The 14,193-nt window shown below is 55.8% G+C and overlaps 1 protein-coding gene across 1 annotated transcript in view; it reads left to right on the top strand.

Annotated features, from left to right (window-relative positions):
- Positions 1-1,561: 1,561 nt before the first annotated feature.
- Cgnl1 (cingulin like 1) overlaps positions 1,562-14,193 on the top strand; it is a 123,637-nt gene continuing 111,005 nt past the window's right edge. Inside the window, exon 1 of the mRNA XM_023712661.1 lies at positions 1,562-1,635. The gene's annotated coding sequence lies outside the window, so the exon portion shown is untranslated. The remainder of the gene's footprint in view (positions 1,636-14,193) is intronic.

Genomic DNA, 14,193 nt, shown 5'->3' with positions numbered 1-14,193 from the left:
GGCCTCCCGTGGGCGCTAGCAGGGCCACCACCGGTGTGCATTTCAGCCTGCTCTGGAGCAGGCTCGCAGGCTCACAGCCTCACACCTGCGCCGCAGCTGATGGAGAGGCCGAGTCCACGCGACGCGCGGGAAGACTGCGGCGGCTGAGGGCCAGCAGTGTGTCGCGGGAGCTGCTCCTCTCTACAGCCGCGGGTGGGAGGGCGGGCGGGAGCGCTGTCGCCTGCCGTGCTGCCAGGGCCGGGCCTGGAGCTCCGGCTGCTAGGAGCCGCCGCCTTCGCTTCTGTCTTCGGGTCCTCACTCCTGCTTCTGGGGTCACCTCGGGAACACAGAGCCCGCTGCGTCTCACAGCGCGAGCCGAATGCCCTGCTCGCTGCCCCACCGCAGCCCCCGGCCCCCCAGCGCGCGCCTCCTCCACCAACCGCGCAGACCATTTGTCATCTTGTGCCCGGCGTGGAGCGCAGGGCTGGCACCACCCTCCACCCTCCAAACCCGGTCTCCGAAGCGCGCGGGGCCGGCCGGGGTCTCAGGACGCGCAGACCCCGCGCCTGCGTGTGCTCCTGCGCCGCGCACACCAAGTACTCTCGGACCGCATTTGCCGGCCGTACTCAAAATCCAGAGAGGTGACTTTCCTTTTGGCAGATCGCTGCCTTTGACTGAAACTATCTTTCAGGTTCAACGGGGCTGCAGTTAACCGGGGATTTGCATCGGAATGAAAACCAACGAGAAGACGCTTCCTAGAACTCCAAGCTTTGCCTGGAAATGCTTGAGGCCGAGATGCGCCAACAGCCGCACCAGAAGTGATTGCTCCGAGAAGCAGGCCTCCGCAGGGTCTCGCGTCTCGCTACTCCCTGTATTTGTGCTTTAAATTTCCTTTACTAGCAACTGTTTGTATTCACGCACCCTAGAGTCACCGGCGAGGGGCCGCGCGTTACCCACGGCGTATCTGTCTGGAGAGCTGGGGGTCACACGCTGAGCGCGAGCTTTTCCCAGTTTGCTCAGTTTACATTTTCTGCAGGCCGGCAGCTCTCGGGCTGGCTCTGGCCACCCACAGACCGCCGCGGCAGCCCCGGGCGCCCACGCGCGCCCCTGCCGCCTCCTCGCGGGGCGCGGTCCCGCGCACCACCCTCTGGTCCACCCGCGGCCCCCAGGTGGGGTCAGCAGCGCCCCGACCCTCGCGCCTCTGCCCTGGCTCCTGCCCCGCGCGGCCTGGCGCTCCCCACTCGGCGCTGTGCCCTCAGCCTCGCCCTCGCGGGTCCCGCTGTCCCGGGTGGGCTCGCTGGAGCCTCTCTCTCGCCTCCGTCGCCCCCGCCCGTGCCGTCGGCCCCGTGGGGGCTCCGAGGGGACCCCGATGTTTCCGGCGGCAGGAGGCGCCTCCCCGCGTGTCTTGGGGGCTCTTAGCGGGCGCCCCGCTCCTCGTTTCAGGGCAAACTGAGGCTAGTGACGAGGTCGGTTCCCGCGGGTGGGCTCGATCCCAGCGCCCGCGCCTCCGCCCGCGACCTTGGCGGGGTCAGCGCGGGGCCGGGCGGGCGGGCGAGGGGCGGCGCCGCCAGCGTCTGCTCCTCCCCGGGGCGGGCGCCTGGCTCGGGTCGGCTGGAGGCGCTGGTCGGGCCAGGGCGGGGGAGGACGCGGCAAGCGGTGAGTGCGGGCGGACGCGGGTGGGCGCGGACTCTGGTGGGCGCGGGGGGCTCCCCGGCAGGGCGCGGGGCGCAGGTGCGACTCCCCACGCGTCCGCACAGCCCCGCGCCCCGCCTGACCCTCGCCGGCGCGGCTGGGCCAGCGTCCGGGGACTTTTCCAGGTCGCCCCGCCATCTGGCTCACGCCGTGGCGCGGCTGCCACGCTGTTGGCCACGCGGAAGCTTAAAACTTCGCACCCCGCGAGCACCCCGCGCCGACGCACGGAGTTGCGCTGCCAGCCGGGCGCACAGCCGGCTCGGCCGCACTCGGGAGCCAGCCCCAGACGCAGCCCCGCGGTCGCGACCCGGAGGCGGCCGGGTGCCCGCGCTCGCCCGCAGAGCCGGTCGGTCCGCCTAGCCGGCCTTGGGCGCAGACGGTGCCCTTGTAGAACCTCCTTTGTGTACAGTAAATACTACCCTGGCGGTGTCCACAGACCTGGGAACGAGGCGGCCTTTCCAGGGTCAAGGTTTTAACGCGGAGAGCGCGTGAACGAGAACCAAGCGACTGGATTTGTGTTTGGAAAGGCTCTCAGCGTGAAAGGAGCAAAACAGGACTCAGGTCCTGGAGGAACCCCGCAAGGGTCTTGGCACAAATGCGGGGAGTCCTCCTTCCACAAGCACGGCTAATGAGAGCCCGAAGAAGGTTCGATGGCCAGTGTTGGTGCTGGTGTGTGCATGTGTGAGTTACAGTGTTCTCGCGGGTGTGATGGAGCCCCGCAGGTGTAACAGCGCGCCTTGCTTGGTAGAGCAACACCCCAGTCGTGAAATCCTTAGCGCTGTAAGTGGCGAGCGCTCCTGAGGCCGGATGGGCACCGCCAAGACAGCTTGCAAATAAGGGGACGGGGAGCGCGCTGTACGTTTGTGCTGAGTTCCATCTGCCTCACTGAGAAGTGTTCTCATTTTTGTTATTAACACGGGTGGTCTTTTGGAGCTCAGTGAATTCACTGCTGCGGGAGGCGACTTTCCTGCTGGGCTGTGGGCTGCCCGCTGCCACCTGGCCACAGAGATTTTTTTCTTTTCCCTGAGGTGCTGGCCGGATCCCTGCATTTCTTAGCAGTGGAAACACATCTTCTCAGCAGTACCCTCCACAGCTAGAGGGCAGTTTGTGTTCATTTCCAGCCTGTAACACTTTTTTATGAGGAAGGTATACCCAGGATGGAACTCAGGACCTTGTGCTTGCCAGACAGGCATTTACATCACTGAGCTATCTCCTCGGCTCTACTTTGAATTAAAATTACTTGGCTTTGCCTGTTGGTGTTTCTCTTCCCCCTTCCTTCCACTACCAGGGCCTCTTGTGTACTGAACAGCCAGAGTGTGACCTTGTGGGTGGGGATCTTAATTGTCTGGTGCTGGCCTGGGGACAGGGCCATGGGCCTGTGTGGCCCCTGGGTGGCTTCTGATCGGAACCCTCACCCTTTGGGGAAAAGGTCTTATGGAAAATATTTTCTTGTTGATTTTTTTGTTGGTATTTTGTTTGGTTTTGCTTTATGGACCAGCTGACAAAATGAAGCATGTTATTGAAAGGTTTGTGAAATTGTGAATCCTGTCTCAAGTTTTGGGGAAAACATTTATTTGTGGATGCAGAGCACCTTCGGTATCTGACAAGCTCACCTGCATGGCAGTGTGTGAACCCCTTAGAGGCTGAGGTGCACCTGAATGTGGACCTACACAGATTCAGGGAGACATCTCTGACTTCGGGGTAGCAGTGGTAAGCGTGGTGGTGTCCTCCTTCATCCCAGCATTTGGGAGGCTGAGGCAGGACGATTGCCAAGAGTTCAAGACCAGCCTGAACTACATCGTGAGACCCTGTGTCTAAAGAAAAAAAACAAAAAACAAAAAACAAAAAAGTAATTAGAAGAAAATAAGTAGAGAACAGGAAGAGAGAGTTGGTCAGGGGCTTCTTAGCACATTCCTGCCAGCTGGAGCCAGCAATGGTGTGTGTATCTGTGCCTTCGAGGGATGGGACGGTCATGCATAGATGGCCCTGCTGTGCCTGTGATAATTTGGGGAATGGGTGTGTAGTCCCAGTACGCAGACGAGGCCATTGGCTTGTGCCAAGGATTTATATCCAGCTTAGATTGCCGTGGTACTGGCTTCCTCTTCTTGGGAGGGGGGCTTCGAGTTGATTAGCTGGCACTGATAGGGTGAGGAATAGTTAATGGTTAGCTCTTTCCCTGAATCTCATTTATCCAGAGCTGTCACTGACCTTTTCCAAAGCCCAGCTAGTCTGCTCTCTTTCTTTCTTTGCCTGCTCTGGTGTTAAAGGGCAGAGGAATGGCTGAGGGGTTGGCATCAGAGAAAAGCAAAGTTCAAGGGGAATGGGAAGTTGGGTAATTTTCCCGAATGACACAGCACTTGCTGTATTCGGGCACACGACATTGCCGCTACGGTGAAGTGAGTTGCTCTGCTTCCTGGCCACCGTGAGCTAAGCAGCTCTGCCCCCGCCATGGTGACCTGGCCTGGGAGCGGCTGACCGTGCGCCGAAGCCTCAGCACCTGCGAGCAGGCTCAGCCTCTCTTCCTGCAAGCTGTGGACGTCAGCTGTGTGTCCCAGCCAGGGAACATGATGGGTACAGAAGCCCTTCACCACCTTTCCTCACTCACAGTCCCATGCTCTCATCTCATGCCAGCGTCCCTGGGAGAAGGAGCGCTTCTTAAGTTCACACCAGGGATTTCTGTCTAGTTTCTTTCTTCACTCTGAGCATACTGCCTGCTGAGTTCCTGGTTAGAACAGGCTCCCAGCTGGAAGAGCCTGCGCGGGTGGGGCTTGTGCGCCATGGCTTGCTGGGAGTGGGGAGCTCAGGATGGACAGGCTTGCTGGGCACTGTGGGCACCGCTAGCCCTGGGAAGAGAGACGCCTCTTCAGTGCATTGGCTAGCGGGTGTCTGAAGCACCGTAGGTCTGAATTAGTTATCTCATGGAATCCCTGAACTAAGTGTAAAACAACTGATGGTGAGAATTTTTCTAGCTTGAGGATAGAGAAGGGGTTTGCGGGGAGGTGGGGCTCCATAGGGACAGTTTGCTGGAGGAGTCTGGTGTGTGGGTCTCTCTGGGCTGCGGCTGGCAGGGCATGTGGCAGGGCCATGTCTACAGCGGCAGCTCAGTTTGCTCGGCTGCCTCTGCAGAGTGGTTTGGTTTTGTCCATGACTCCAGCTCCCAGGCTGACATTTACGCCTGCCACACCACTGCTGTGTCAGCTTGGGCCTCCGTGGCCCCTTGGGAGAGTATTTCCAAATGGCTGTCCCTGGTGGTGCCTCACCCCCACTTGTAAGAAGCTCTAGTGTTGTTGACTGCCTTCCAAGTTTCAGGTTGGAAGTGCTTGCTCAGCGCTGTCTTTGCGCTGAACCCTTAATCCCTGAGGGGAAGGTGGCAGTAGCCTCCTTTTACAGTCTGGGAAACTGAGGCCCAAAGAGGCACGATTCTGAGCAGCTCCACAGTGCTTAGAGGTGGCAGAGCTGAGATTGGACAGTGCCTGAGACTGTCTGACTCTGAGGCTGAGTGTTCCGCACGCTTGCGCAGAGCCAATGAAGAAATTGTTTGTAGCTGGGTGTGGTAGTGCACCCCTGTAATGCCAGCACTGGGGAGGCTGAGGCAGGAGGCTCATGATGAGTTTCAGGCCAGGGCGGACTACAATAGTGAAATCCTGTCGTAAGCAAACACACTCAAAAAATGAAAAGAAATTGTACTTTCAGTGCCTTATTCTATATGCATCACAATTTTTTAGGTCTGTGTTGATTTGTTGTTTTATTCTGCTACAATTAGTGGACTCTAAAGACCATTGCAGCCTTGTTGTCCAAAGAGAAATTTTATGAAGTCCTACTTTTTTTCTATGTGTTTTAAAAGAGAGGGCAGGGTTGGCTTCTCAGCAACGCTGCGAGGTCCCCAATTCCCAAATTAGTCACCATCTCCACATTTCTTCATGTTCTGCAAACCTCTTGGTACTGGAAATAATTGGTTGTTGGGGAGATTAAAAGCGAAGTCCAGGCTGGGTGTGGTGGCACACACCTGTAATAACTGCACTCGGGAGGCTGAGGCAGGAAGATTGCAAGGAGTTTGAGGTGAGTGTGGGCTACATAGTGAGCTCAGGCTGAGCTGCACGGTGAAGCCCTGACTCAGAAACGAAAAGCAAATTCAGTGCTGGGCTTTCTGGAGTACACGAAGCTCTGTGTTTCCAATTCTTGGACACATGGTGCTGGTGACAAATCCAAAACTTTGCCGCATAGCAATTAGCAGCAGATCTTCAAGTTGCAGGTGGCCAGGGTGGCCAGACCACACTTGCCCTCTTAGCGAAAGTGAGTTTGGAGCAGGCTGGTGAGGAGTGTGCACTGCTGCTGAGGGCTCACAGGACCTCAGCCCCGTGGGGTCAGCTCTGGGGTACAGGGGCAGGACAGAGTGAGGGTCGCCGCAGTCAGAGTGTCCGGGAAAAACGCCAGTGCTGGGCTCGCAGCCTGTGTGTTTGCAGGCTGGGGGTCACTCCCCTGCCCAGTCTTGCCTTAGGGACAGTATGCAGCAGTTCAGGGCACTGCTGTGTGGTTTTGCAGCCTGTAAGGCCCCTTGATGCACACTAATCCGGCACAGTTATTTAGCTCTGCAGGAAAACTGAGGGGGACGTTTGATTTTCTGTCCGGGTACGCAGCCCTTTTCCTTGCACGTGTACGCCCACAGGTGCCTCCCTGCAGCGATGTTTCCTGAGCACATGCCTTGTCTCCCCAGTTGCGGGGAGCCTGGGACTCAGGCCCTGAGCTGTGGTGTGAGGATTCCCTTGCCTCAGGCTCTGGGGAACTGGGCCCTTGGGACTTGACTGCAGTGGGAAAGGTGCGGCTGAGTTCCGAGTCTTGAGGAGGTGCACGCTTAGCTTACAAACTTAGAAAGCTAGCGATTCCCTGAGAATCACGACGTGGCCCCTCAGGAGCAGGCCAGCCTTGCTCATTTCTGTAATCAGTATCCAAACCCAGAGAGGTTGCTGGGAGTGGGGGGGTCAGCCGGAGTGCTGGGAGTAGGGGCTGAGAGGAGAGGACCAGTTGCAGAGGGGCTGCTATCAGGCTTGAGATTTCTTCTTGTCAGTTTAGCCTGAGATAAGGCCGGCTCAGCCCCCGCTGACCCCCTGTCCTGGGCCAGAGGAAGCTGAGGGCTGATTCTCTAGGCCTGGCCAGGCCCAGGCAGGACCACCTCTCCCTGAGCTTCACTTCCTGGGCTGGGAGAGGGCAGGGGTGAGGAGAGGGACCCACAGAGCATCAGGGTCAGTGCCTGTGGCAAAGATTCCTGGAGCAGCTGCTCCAGCCCCAACCTGAACCTCACTGTAGCTGCCAGCATAAGCCCATTTGGCCAGGTTGAAGTCCTACAGTCTCCAGTCGTGGGGCGCAGAGTTCAAATCCTGAACCTAAGCGCTGAGCTGTGCTTCAGAGGACCCCAACCTGGAGACTCCCACGAGTCTTTTCCTCGTTTCCACGGTGGCCTTCCTTGAAATATGAGACACAGCCAAAACTGTGTGTGCTGCAGGGGTAGGGGTAGGGGTGGGGCATGGAGGGTGGGGTGTGGGGTGGGCAGGGTGGGATTGGGGATGGGGTGGGGGTGGGGCTCATGGAATGGAAGCAACCCACACAGGGGAAGACTGCCTTCCTAACCCGAGAGCCTGCTCTGTGTGCCCAATAAATCCACGTGGAGGGAAGCACGGAAGACAGCCAGCCCTAGAAATGACCTCTGTGTTTCGTCTATCCCTTTCCTGCATCAGCACAGCAGTTGCCCCTTAACAGAAAGCAGATGCCAACTCCAAGAAGGGTGAGGCTGGGGAGGGGGGCGTTTCCCAAAGACATGCTGAGCGTTCTGAGGAGAGCGTGTATTTTCAGAGTTCCCGGGTCTCTTGGCCAGCGGGGGTCTTTCACTCGGGTTTGTCAAAGCATTTGTTATTCAAGGCGCCACCACACCCAGCCGGCTGATTATTTTCCGCGTCCAGGAGACCCTCAGACTTCCAGGCATTGTTGTGCCTGTGCTGCCGTTGAGCCCACAGCTTTGGAGCTGGGCACCGACCGCTGCTGGGGCTCCAGCCCCCCAGCTGCTGCTCCGGGGCAAGGGGCAGCTTTGGGTTTTCACACTAGAGCCTGCAGAAGGTACTCTTAGTGTCTGCGGGCCCTCAGTGTCCATTGGGGGTGGCTCACCAAATATGTGGACACCAAATCTGTGATTCCTCAATGACAAGAAACAAGTCTGCGCTCTGAACATGTTCAGTATAGATTAAATTAAAAAATTCATTTAAGCCAGGTGTGGTAGCACATGCCTGTAATCCTAGCTACTCAGGAGACCGAGGCAGGAGGATTGCAGGGCATTCAGGCCCAGCCTGAGCTCCATAGTGAGTTCAAGTCCAGGCTGAATGACACAGTGAGACCCTGCCTCAAAGCAGAGTGAAGCAAAGCAAAACAAAACTTAGCTTTTGATCCACATTTGGTTCCGTCTGAGAATTTGTACCCAGGCATACTGAAGGCCTGCTATAATTTCCTTCTGGTTTGACCCTTGGGGGAGGAGTTTTAGGGTCTCACCTGCTTGGACTTGAAGCCCTGGTTTTGCCACTACAGTGCGCCTCTGGGCAGTTTCCTCTTTTACTTCAGTCTGCATCTGCAAAGCAGGCGTGGCTTCTGCTTCACTGGGCCCCCAGGGCTGCGTGGCTGTGTGTACCCTGAGCTCCTGGGTGGCTGTTCGCAGCCCTTGCAGAAGACCCAAGGCAGCTGTGGCTGGGGCCCTCCAGACCCTGCAAACTTGTTTCCTCCATGAAAAAGCAGACCCCGTTTCCCCTCCTGCCATACCTTGTGGACTAAAGCACCCTGTTCCTGGCCTTCGAGGGTGATGTGGTAGATTGGACCTCGGGCTGCGCCTGGCCGCAGGCCCCTACTGCTGAGTGGCTCCCAGCCTGAGGAGTGGCTTTGGGGGGCTTTTTCCTGAGGCCCCAGTTCCCAGGTGACTGCTCAGCTTAGGCTGTTCTGGAGTGGTGGTCGCTCAGGAGTCCAAGAGCAGGTGGAGAGCGTGGCTGAAAGTCCCCAGAGGCCACGTGGAGCTACGTGGCGTCTTGTGCCTGGAAAATGAGGGTGACAGTGGCGGCAGCTCCGTCCCGACGACTGTGTGAGCACGAAGCTGCTTGTCCCTGTGAAGGCGGCAGTGGTGCGGACACTGCGCGCGCACGGGGCTGTCGGTGAGCCGGCACCTGCCTTTGGCCTGCAGCACCGTGCTGTCCCTCCGCTAAAGCCGGGTGCTCGGTGTACTCCTCTTGCCCTTGTGGTAGTGGACCCCTCACAGGGTGCAGCGTTCCTCTAACCCACAGAGGGGTACAGCTCAGTGGCACTCAACACACCCGCGGTCTCTTGAACGTCTTCCTGCCCCAGATGGAAGCCGCTCCCCACTGCCCCGCCGCGGAGCCGGCCGCATCCTGCGCGTTCAGGCCCAAGCGGCCTGTGGCCCTGCGGCCCTGCCGGGTGGGGTTTCCCGCTGCGGTGCGCTGCTCCGTCCTCGGCTTCAGGCTTCTCCTTCTCCCTCTGGTCTCTTGCTGTTCTCCCAAAATGTTTTTCTTTTTGTATTCTAGGGAAGGGTCTCCAGGGTGTTCAGGGTCTCACTGCTAGATCAGACTCCTAGTGATCCGCCTGTTTACAGCCTCCCAAGAGCTGGGATTACAGGCCCGCGCCACCACGCCCAGTCTCAAGTCCTTCTCAGTGCGCCTGGGGGCGGGGCGGGCTGGCAGGGCCCCTGCGCCTGCGCTTTAATCCTGTTCTTCCAAGCGGTGTCCTGTTCTCAAGCCGTAAACCTTCATTCTTCATTTGTCTCAGTCCTTTTGTGTCATCTTTCCCATTTCCTGTCTAGTGACCCTGGAAGTGAGTATCTCGAGGAAGTTTTCCTAAGGCCGGGGGGGCCCTGGCCTCCCACATTCCATTTCTGCTGGGAAGTAGCCCAGCAGCACGTACCCAGGCCCCCGAGCTGTTCCATGTTTCCCTATGACAGGTTTTAGAAAAACAAGTGTCCGGAAACACCCACCAGGTCCCTTTCATCCCTCAGTTTAAAAGCTTTCCCTGCGAGAAGTGGCCCTCAATTAGGCGGCTTAATAAAGACCTCCCTGTGTTTTAAAGCATTCTCAGGAAGTGTTTACAGTTAATGTCACCGCAGGCTTCTAAATGAGGCTGGTGGAGGGAGGGTCCTTAACCTGTGACTCTAATAATACCCTTTGCTTTAGAGTCCAACAGGAGGCTCATCTCGACCAGACTGCCACAGGGAATGACCGAGGAGGACATTCCTGACTCGGTTCCCCTCCCTGTAGCCACACAGAGATGTGATAGCAGTTGGGAGGGGCCCAGTGCCACCCACGTGAGGGGCCCTATCCACACCCCTCGCAGAGAGGGCCAGGGAGGGAGGGGTGAAGCATTAGGGGCTGAGATTCCAGTGTCTGGCCCCAACTGGCCAGCAGGGCCTCCAAAGGCAGGTGACTCAGACACGGGGAGAAATGGGGAGCAGGGCGCACACTTCTAGTCACTCGTGTGTGGCCCAAGGCTGCACCAGGCAGCAGGGCGAGGGCAAGGGCAGGGGAGGGGCCGCCTTAAGTGCTGGAGCCCAAGGTCATGACAGGGGCACTGCCAGAACCGGGCTCAGAGAGGAGCCGTGTCGGTAGCTGTGTGTGACCTGCATGATGCAAACAGTGGGAGGGAAAAGCGCAGCCGTGAAGAGGGTCATTTGGAAAAAGCCAGGAGGGCCGGCCAGATAGCTCAGCAAACTCGGGTGCCCGCTTAGGCAGACACAGGCACCGGGTTCGATCCCCAGAGTGCCAAGCCGGGCCCACCCTTGGGGCAAGCTGAGATGGAGATTGAGACTGGGCATGGTGGCGTGCGCCTGTAATCCCAGAGCTTGGGAGGTTGAAAACAGGAGGATCACTATGAGTCTGATCTGTGTAGTGAGACACTGTGGACCCTCTACTAAATACGTTAAAAGAAATAAAATAAAATTTAAAAAGCCAGCGTATTCTACAATGAATGAATGTTTCAGTCAAGTCCTGAAGCACCTTTTGAAGTGAATAACCCAGCCACGCAGCCGAGTCAGCAAGAAAGTAGACTCTGCTGGAAATGTGTCCTGCAAACGAGCGGAGCTGTCTCCTCCTGCTTCTCCACAAGTTTCCGGAGTCCAGCTCATTGCTGCAGATCCGTTGAGTTTGAAGCTCTCTGTCTGTCCCCCACATATTGATTCCCGTGGCTCTCAAGCTGAATACGGGTTTTGTAAGGAAAGGCAGGGTGCTGGCTGGAGGTCCCACCACATGTGGTAATGTAAGGTGGCGGCTGCTTCCACAGAGAGGTTTCTAGATAGCCTCATCTTCATTGAGTAGAGTTTCTACAGTCATTTTTTTAAAAGCAAATTCTCTGATACCCAAAACTCATAAATCAGAAAATTGCTGTCTCGGGACTGGGGAGATGGCTCAGTGGAATAAGCGCTTCTCTAACAAGTGCAAGGGTCTGAGTTCAATCCCTGGTTCCGGAAAAAAAAAAAAAAAATTGCTGTCTCAGTTATGTCACTTTGATAATGGGAAAAAGCTACCGATACCAGTTGTGAGATGGGGATTCTGGTGTTAGAAAACAGTGTGTGTGTGCCAGTTGGGGAAAGAGGTGCAGGTAGGATTTTCAAGTGTGCTTCTCTTCTGAATAGAAAAGCAAAGTGTGCACTGGAACCCTCTTTAATTGTTGAGGGTGGGCACAGCTACTGTGTGCAGATATTCTTCATAGTTCTCTTGCTCCAGGCTTTTTGTCTCCGAGTTGGACTCTCGTAAGTCGAAAGGGTCGTGTCATCTCTCCAGAGTTGCTTGTCGGTTGATGCCCTTGGGTTTCAGCTTTGGCCCGAGGTAGCGGCCGGCGGATTCCTCTCCACCCAGACAATGACGAGGGCGTAGAACTATGGTAGGTCGTTTCCTTTGGAACAAAATGAAAAGCTTTCAGCCCTTACAATAGGAGGAAAGTGTAAAACTTTACTAGGCCTCTGCTGGCGCAGGTTGAAAAGAGTCCATGTTTTGAGTCTCATCTACTTTGCTTACTCAGACATGCAGGAGAAATTTTCCAGTAATTTTGTTGTTATATTTTTTGAGACAGGGTTATGCCATGTGTCTCAGCTGGGCTTGAACTCATTATGTAACCCAGGTTGGACTTGAACTCATAGTGATCCTCTTGCCTCAGCTTCCTGCGTGTAGGATTACAGGCATGCACCACCAGGCCCAGCCTCCAGCATGTTTTTGAAACACAAAAAACAGATCTCAGTGAATAGTTTAAAACAGAAGTGGGTCCTGAGGAATGCTTGGAAGAGGAGGAATGCATCGCAGTCTTTGGTCCAAGGAACCTGAAACCACTGGTGTATTGTTTTCTAGAGCTGCCCTGATCTAAATTTCCAGGGTGACAGGGCTCTAGGTGTGTGTGTGTGTGTGTGTGTGTGTGTGTGTGTGTACTCCTAACAACCGCATATTCATGCTTACTTGATGTAGTCTTCTTCGTTTTTTGGAGACAGGGTCTCTCTGTGTACTCAGGCCAAACTTGGGCTTGTTGGGTAGCCAGGATGGCCTCCAACTTGTGGTCCCCCTGCCTCGGCCTGTTGAACGTGGGGCTACAGGTGTGCGCCACCACGCCTGGCTTCACCTGATGTGCTGTTGGCACACATTTTCCTCTGACTTTTGGAGTCTGTGCTATATATGTGAATTTTGTGATTAGATGGTAGAGGTTTAGATGAGTTCTATAGATGTACCAGAAGGCATCAAATTAAAGCTGCTAACATTTCTTAACATGATAGGCAGCATTCCAAGCACTTAACATGTATTAAGTTATTTTATTCTAATAATAATCTATTATTATTCCATTTTTTTGATGAAACTGAGGTATGGGGAGATTAAGTAGCTGTCCCACCATGACACGAGCAGGAGAAAGTGGTGCTGTGTGCAAGCGAGGCAGTACCTTCCTTGGTTGAAGCAGAAGGTCGTGAGAAGTGAGCTCTTGTAAACCTAGAGGTTAATCTTGTAGGACAGGTGTTTATTTATTTTTTAAGCGGAATCAGGGATTTGAACTCAGGTCCTTGGGCTTGCCAGGAAAGCGCTCATTCTACTGAGCCATCTCCCCAGCCCATGTAAGGGTGTTTAGAGCAATGTGATACTGTTCAAGTCTTTTGTCTCATGACAAAAGCTACTTTCCCAGAAGTCATCTGCTTTCAGCTTTTCTCTAGTTGTGTGCTAGGCGTGGTGGTGCACACCTGTAATCTCAGCACTGGGGAGGCTGAGGCAAGAGGATCACTGCAGGTTCAGTGCTGGCTACCTAGTAAGTTAAAGACCAGCCTGGACTACATAGTGAGACCCTGTCTTAAAAAGCCAAAAAAGAAAAAGAAAATCTCCTTGAGTTGTGAACCTGAAATATATTAAAGAACAGTGAATGTAGCCAGTCAGCGTGAAACGCTTTTAACAGAGTTTGCTGTCTCCTCTCCTTCCTTAGGGAAGAAAGATGAGCTTTCTCAGCTCCCAGATGGACTCCTCAGTTTCAAACAAATCATTCCGCCAAAATAAAATATTCTTCCTATTCCTGCAAAAACGCAGCCCCTGCTTTCCGAGGCTGAAGTCATTCTCCTCTTTGGCTGGGATTAACGCTGTTGTGTGACCCCTGTGAATTTCCTTTCTCTGAGAAGTCGGTGGCTGCCCTCCGGGTGAGTCACCCTGTCCGGCACAGCTGCCCAGGTTGCAGACTGTGCTTCTGGCGTCCCGGATAAGATCTGGGACTGGGGAGGCAGGATCCCGAGGTAATTAAGAGCTTAAGGGCAGAGCAGTGCCTGGCGCGGCAGGGACATCGCGGACATGGGCTGCCGTGTGCAGCGCTGCGCTGCGTGCTGGACACCGCGTCCTTCAGCGCCTTCCGTGCCTCATTTAATTCACATCACATCCTCAGGGAGCAGGCAACATTTTTACCCTCCTTTTCAGGTGTAGAAATCAAAGTTTAATGAGGTTAGGAAATCTCCCCGGGCCACATACTAGCAGGAGGCGGAGCTGAGGAGCCCTGGCCTGCTCCGTGCATGGCGAAGGCCTCAGCCTGAGCCTGGAGAATCTCCTGCCACGCCCGGGCTCTTCCTGGCCCTATCGCTGGAGGGACTGCGTTGTCTGCCCACACGCAGGTTTGGGCCGGCCGTACTGTACTTATCTTCAGCAGGCATGACATCATGCGGGCGGTAGAGCTTTCTTCTCGTGCTGAGCTGATGAATTCCTCCCAGATCGTGCCTGGAACGACAGTTGGCTCTTCCTCACTGCTGTGTTGCTGTGTTTCTCTTACATGTCCTCGCCTCTGTTCCGGTTCGCTGGTGGCCCTTGGTCCTTCCTCATGGTGTCATGTCCTTGTGTGTGCCTGTCTGTGGTGCCCAGCTCACACCAGTCTGTGACCCTGGCTCACACCGTGAGGGCCTGCGCTGTGCCGGCAGCTCCTGTGTTGCTGCTGAGTGTCCTTCCTGTAGAAGTCTTTCAGGGAGGTGTCACCCTGTGGGATGTGGGCTTT

Source organism: Octodon degus, unplaced genomic scaffold (assembly GCF_000260255.1).
Source record: "Octodon degus isolate 3935 unplaced genomic scaffold, OctDeg1.0 scaffold00026, whole genome shotgun sequence".
Taxonomy (NCBI): Eukaryota; Metazoa; Chordata; class Mammalia; order Rodentia; family Octodontidae; genus Octodon; species Octodon degus.
Note: the sequence above shows the minus strand (reverse complement) of the source record. Positions and strands in the feature narration are given on the sequence as shown.